Raw genomic sequence first — 6,151 nt, 5'->3', positions numbered from 1 at the left:
TAGTGAATCCAATTGAGACGTTACCTATTAGCATGCCTAATTTGCATATAGAAATAAGGTAAGTTACACTTTGTCCTCTTGAACTTGGCTCCTAGTAACACCTTGCCCTCTTAACTCTAAATATGTATACTTCATTCCCTGCGTTGATTAGTTAAACATTAATGGTGAACTTTCTATCCAAAATTTTGATAAAATAACATTAATGCCTATACATAGTGGTTGTTGCATATTGCTATATTTTAAGTCAGAATATGCAGCACCTATTAGAAAAACTTATTGAGTCACATGACATAAAAAAAATGGTAAAATAGAAACAAATTTTTAAAAAATTAATTGTAGAATCAAAAAGTTTTAAGAGAATTTCCAAAACTTCTATAGTAGTTGTCAATCACTTCTTTTTCTTCAAATAAATTAAAAAAATATTTAATTTTGATACTTTTCTTACCTACAGTCTTAGAAATTTTCACGAATCAATAAGATGTGAATTGGTATTTTTATGCCACATTTGCATATTGCTTTATATTTTTTTTTCTTGAATGTACATTATTTGGTAAAAAAAATTTAGATTATGTAAACACATTTTCCACTCTATTTTATTTTTAATCACTTTTTTATCCCATATGAATCATATAAAAAAGTGTTTTAATAAATAAATTCTCAAATAAAAAAGTTCCATATGGATTAATTATTTTTGAAAGTTTGTTTCAAAAATTTGATTGTAACGATGTATACAAAAAAATTTTACTATAGATGATTAGGTGTTTTTGGAAATGTATTTTGGAGTATTTTTAGAATTTAAAATTTTTAAGGCAGTTTTCAAAAATTAAACACTACCATCCACCACCACTTCCATCCCGTATTTCCACCCCCTCCTTCCTCCTCCTCTCTCTCTTGCCTCTTCTCTCCTCCCTCTCCTTCCTCTTCTTCCTCTTTCTCCCCTCCTCTTCCCTCCTTTCCGCCACCTCCCCTATTTGGAAGGGAAGGGGAAGGGGGAGGCAAGATAAGGGAGGAAGGAGTGGAAAAGGGGGGCCGAGGAAGGAGGAAAGGAAGGAGTAAGGAGGGAGTTAGGAGTGGTGACAGTGGTAGGTGATGGTATGTGGTAAGTGGTAGTGGTGACGGGTGGAAAAAGAAAATGTGATATGGTTTTTTAAATTTTTTGTAAGTTATATTTGAAATTGTGTATATTTTTGTAGTTATTTTTAGAATTATTACTGTAGACACCAAATAAAAAAATAATTTTTGAAAAGAAATTTCAAATCCATACAAAGCCTTCATTTCGAACGCACTTGTTAATTTTTTTTCATCTAACCTAATTGCTGTTATTAGCACTGAGATAAACACTTTGAATTACTTAGACTTTTTTGTGAAATTTTTATTTTTTTTAATTATTGGTAAAAGGTCAAATACATGGTGTAGTTGTATTCATATAGATTTAGCAACTATTGAGAAAAATAGGCATTTGTTAGGGTTACATTTATTATATATGTTCAAGAATTAGCTGGGGGTAATTCAGTCATGTAAAATACACCTTTATCCTAATGCGGTTAACAACTTAATCATGAGGGGTCAAGTGTAAATATTTAGACATCAGGGGCAAATGTTACTAGGCGCTAAATTCAAGGGGGTAAAGTGTAATTAACTCTAGAAATAATTAATGCTGCTTCACTTAACATTAGGTGTACCTCATTGATTTTTTTTTTTGGTGTCAACTTTTTTAAGGACTTGTCGCATAGAAGGTTAATCGGGGTTTGAAATAATAATAAAAAAAGGATTACGTTTCTTTCTATTTTCCTCAAAAGAATTTTGAAGTAATGTGCTTAAGAAAAAAGTTTGAATGAAATTTACAAAAAAAAAATTCATTTTCTAAACAATATGATTTGATTCCAAAAACAATGGACTGTAGTCATCACAAAGGTAATGGCAATTTATTTGTTCTATCTTCGTCATCTTGTCTATTAGTCAAAGGAGAGAAAATTGTATTACCTTGTTCTGCACAATCGAACTTAGGACAAGCAATATTTTTTTGCGAGTATATATTCAATTATATTGCGGTATGTGCTCTATTTCTTTGACCGAATGTCTGCATCTTTACAATTTTGATTATGCAAGAATGTATCTAAAAGAGGAAGTAACCATGTCTTAACATATGTTAAGATACAAATCTAATACTTAATTCAAAATGATAAAACTTTAAATTATTTAAGAAGTTTATTGAAGAAACATATCAAAGATATAGAGTAGATTAACTGAGATATTGCTAAAGCAAAAAAAATGAAGAGGATAAACTAATTAAAGTTTCTTCTAAGGCAAAGCTGAGGAAGGGTTGCCTATGGAATTGTTTCAACATCGTAGGTGGCAAGGGAAGGACTTCATAAATAAATTTTCGACCTATTAAGGGCTTAAAACAACATTTGGGACTTGAGCAGCACCACGAGCCCCTCCCTACACCTTCGCTAGTTTTTTAAATTGCACGAATGATAGTTTGCAATCCAATAGCTCATAATGAAAACTTAATTTGTATGAACATTATGGATATTTCTCTCCCTAAATTATTAAACCAATGTGGTAGATAAATTACTCAAAGGCCCTTGTTCTATTGGATAATATCACGTGATCCTCCTAAAGTTTTAAAATATATATACAACCCCCTCTAGTTTTATGCAAAGTGAAAAATGAATGGAAAGCATCTCTATACAATGATTGACAGAGACGTGCTTCAAAAGTGTGTGTGATAAAATTATAATTGACAAGCTCGGGGTATACATATATCAATTTAGTTCATCCACAATCAAGTTTTACATTTACAAATCCTAAATACTCCACATGCGATTTTTCGCAAGTATACGAGTCGCGATTGAATATAGAGTATTAAGGGTCGAACCTACAGGAATGATTGTTAATTACTGATGATTTTCAAACTCCTTTATTATTTAGACCATCACAAGTGTAAGCAATTAAATCTACACTATAAAGGTAACAAAAATACAATAGAAAACTCCTAGAGATATGAAATTCCTTACTACTCTTGAAAATGACATTACCGGTTAAGTGAATGCTATTATCTTGGCTAATTACGGCGTAATTTTCTAATATATGTGAAACCTACTCTCGTAGTGAACCAATTAAACTTGTAGCTAAACCATACATACACCCGTGGTTATGAATTAACTATAAATTCATTTCTTCTATGAAATTACATCAAACAAGTCACTAAAGCCACAAAAGTGCACCTCTACTCTCGTGAGTGTACTCCCTAGGTTTATCACTTCCTTGAACTAGTGTTAAATCTCAATTCTCATTGGAAACTTAACACCTTTAGATAATCACAATTAATGACCGATTAATCATGATTAGAAAAGCAAAAGTGATAAATAACTTGCTAAAAATAACATAATCAAATAACCAAGTAAACATCACAAACAAGATATAGAAAATTCATCATAACTCCAAGCATAAGCTATATATAAATATGAAGAAAAGCAAATCCAAACTTGTATTATAACTAAATATGAAATCAACTACAAAAGAGAAAGTGACAAGAGAGAAGTCACCCTTGTCACATGAGCTCCAACTCTCCATCCTTGCTCTTCAAATCTTTATCCAAATCTAACTAATAATACAAGAAGGAAAAACTACACTAACTACTCTATACTATCCTAACTGATGAACTAAGGAAATTCTAGTGAAAGCTACATTTTTGGTAAGTTTCTCTAGTCTTCCAAAGTTGTGAAAATGTCTTCCAAGGCTGCTATTTATATAGGAATTCCATGCAAAAGACAAAGTGATAAATCATATTAAGATTTTTCTTGAATCCATAAACAAGCTAGATTTGAGTTGTAAAGTTTCTTTTGCAGCTGTCTTGGGCTGTTTCCACCGATATTCTTGTAGGAAAATGAGTCAAAAAACTTGTGTGAACAAAACACAAGTTGCAGAGCAATTTGCAGCTGAAATTGAGGAATACGCGAGACGCGACTTCAAGTCACGTATTCAAGGGTTGTATTTTCACTTCTGTGAATTTGGCACCACTTCAGCTGCTGTTTTATTTATGATGGAGGCTGAAATAGCTCTTGTACAAAACATGAAAGTTGTAGTCCTTTTAGTTAATTTCCAATGCCTGAAGAATCATCCAATTTGAAATTCTGTAGACTAAGAAATGACCAAAATACCCTCAACTAGTCAGAGCTCTGTTTCAGCTTTCGACAATAGAATTGCACTTTTGTATATCGACTTTTTGACAATGAAAAAGAAAGAACTAGACTTCGATGTCTGTATGCAAAATGTAGATCTATCTCTTATCTTCAAAATGGTGTAAGAATCACCTCAATTCAATGCTTGTAACTCAAGATATAGCCGCAATACCACAAGGTGTCAAAGCTAGAAAACTTCCTTTTATTGCATTTCATCTCTTGCACTTCATATCTTCTTTAAACCACTTCAAAATCATTATCAATCATCTAATTATCTTCTCAATTCACTCAATTTGCTGATTGAATCATTAAACCAATAAAAACATGAAATTTTTCCTTAAAATCCATAGAAATGCAATTTTTACTACTTAAACCATAAAATGCATATTTTCACTAGAAACCTAGTTAATTAGCTATAAAAGTAGTTAAAACACATCAAAACTAACTAATAAAATACACTTATGCACTTATCAATAATATTTTCTTAATCCTCTTATGATTCTGCATAAACATCCACCTAAACCTCTTGTGGTTTTGCATCTATTTTCACATAATCTTCCTCTAATTTCAAAAAAAATGGGTTAGACTTTTATTTAATTTAGTGATTAAGTAAGGACACTATTGACATTTTAGCTAAAAATAGAGACTATTTTCTGATAAATTTTCACCTTACATAAAGCTACAAGGGGTTTCATAAATTTTCTAAAACTTTAGAGGGATCGTGTGCTATCATGCAAAAGCACAGAGGATTATGAGTAATTACCTTTGTTTGGAAATCCCAATAAGCATTTTTCCCACTGACCTTTATGTACACCCACTTGTGTGGAGCATTGTGTCGAGCATTTGCATTTTCATTGGGAAAAAACCATTAAGCCTCTATGTACCTTACAGTCTTAGTTCTAATAAATCAGCTTGCAATTCTACTTCGCCAATGCATCCTTGAGCCGTAATCACAGACAAACGAATAATGAAGGAAAAATAACTTGCCGTATTATTTCTCAATTACATGTATTCTTCTCTCAAGCTTTGACATACAACTCGCCATATTATTTCTCAATCACAAGTATACTTCTCTTAAGCTTTAAAGTACATATATCTTGCCAAGACCAAATTTGTTCGGCCAAATCTTCTCGTAGTAAACATGAAAAGTACAATTTTGTTACAAAATCATCTTCTAAATAAGAAAAGTCTCATAAACATGAATTGACCTCCTTTTTTTTTTTTTTTTTTGGCAAAACTCGATACACCGAGGAGGGAAACAACCCTCATATTTTACTAAAATAAAATAAAGAAGTAGAAGGGGACTTAAATCTTACCCCCAAAATGCAATGACAAATTTGCAGAAAATAAATAAGAAGTACTGCTTTCTTACAAATCAAAAAGTTATACATTTCCTAAATGATGGAACTTGTAACCTATCCATTCTAATTGCACCACGAGCCATCTCCATCTCATAAATAGTGTCTGCAGAGTTCAAACAACAGGCATTAGATAAAGCATCAGCCACTTCACATGATCCCTGGCAGCTGAAACCTATTAGAGTTCTACTTTCATCCAATATCTATCGTCTCAAATTTTAAGAAGCATGTTACAGCAAAAACAGAACTATTATAGACAATGGACTGTGGAAATGTCCAATTAGTAGGAGATGAGGTAAAATCCAAGTGGATTCTACTCCTATTGAGTTTATTTGTAATAATTCTATATGTACTAGATAAATTTTTGTGGAAGCCATAAAAGATTGGACAATTTACAATTAGGGAAGCAGTTCATTATGTTCTTCATCAACCTCGGCCAGGAGTTTCTTGGTACAAATCAATGTCTTCGAAACCTTTTGCTTCGCAGATATCTTTTTTCTACATTTCCATGATTAATAAAAAAAAAAGATTGAAAATTTGTTGTGTTATATGAAAATACAATTGTGGTTTTTGTGGTACTTATTTTGAATTCTTGTAACCATCCTG

The sequence above is a fragment of the Coffea arabica genome, chromosome 5c (genome assembly GCF_036785885.1).
Source record: "Coffea arabica cultivar ET-39 chromosome 5c, Coffea Arabica ET-39 HiFi, whole genome shotgun sequence".
NCBI lineage: Eukaryota > Viridiplantae > Streptophyta > Magnoliopsida > Gentianales > Rubiaceae > Coffea > Coffea arabica.
The sequence above is the reverse complement of the archived record's forward strand: the minus strand, read 5'-3'. Positions refer to the sequence as shown.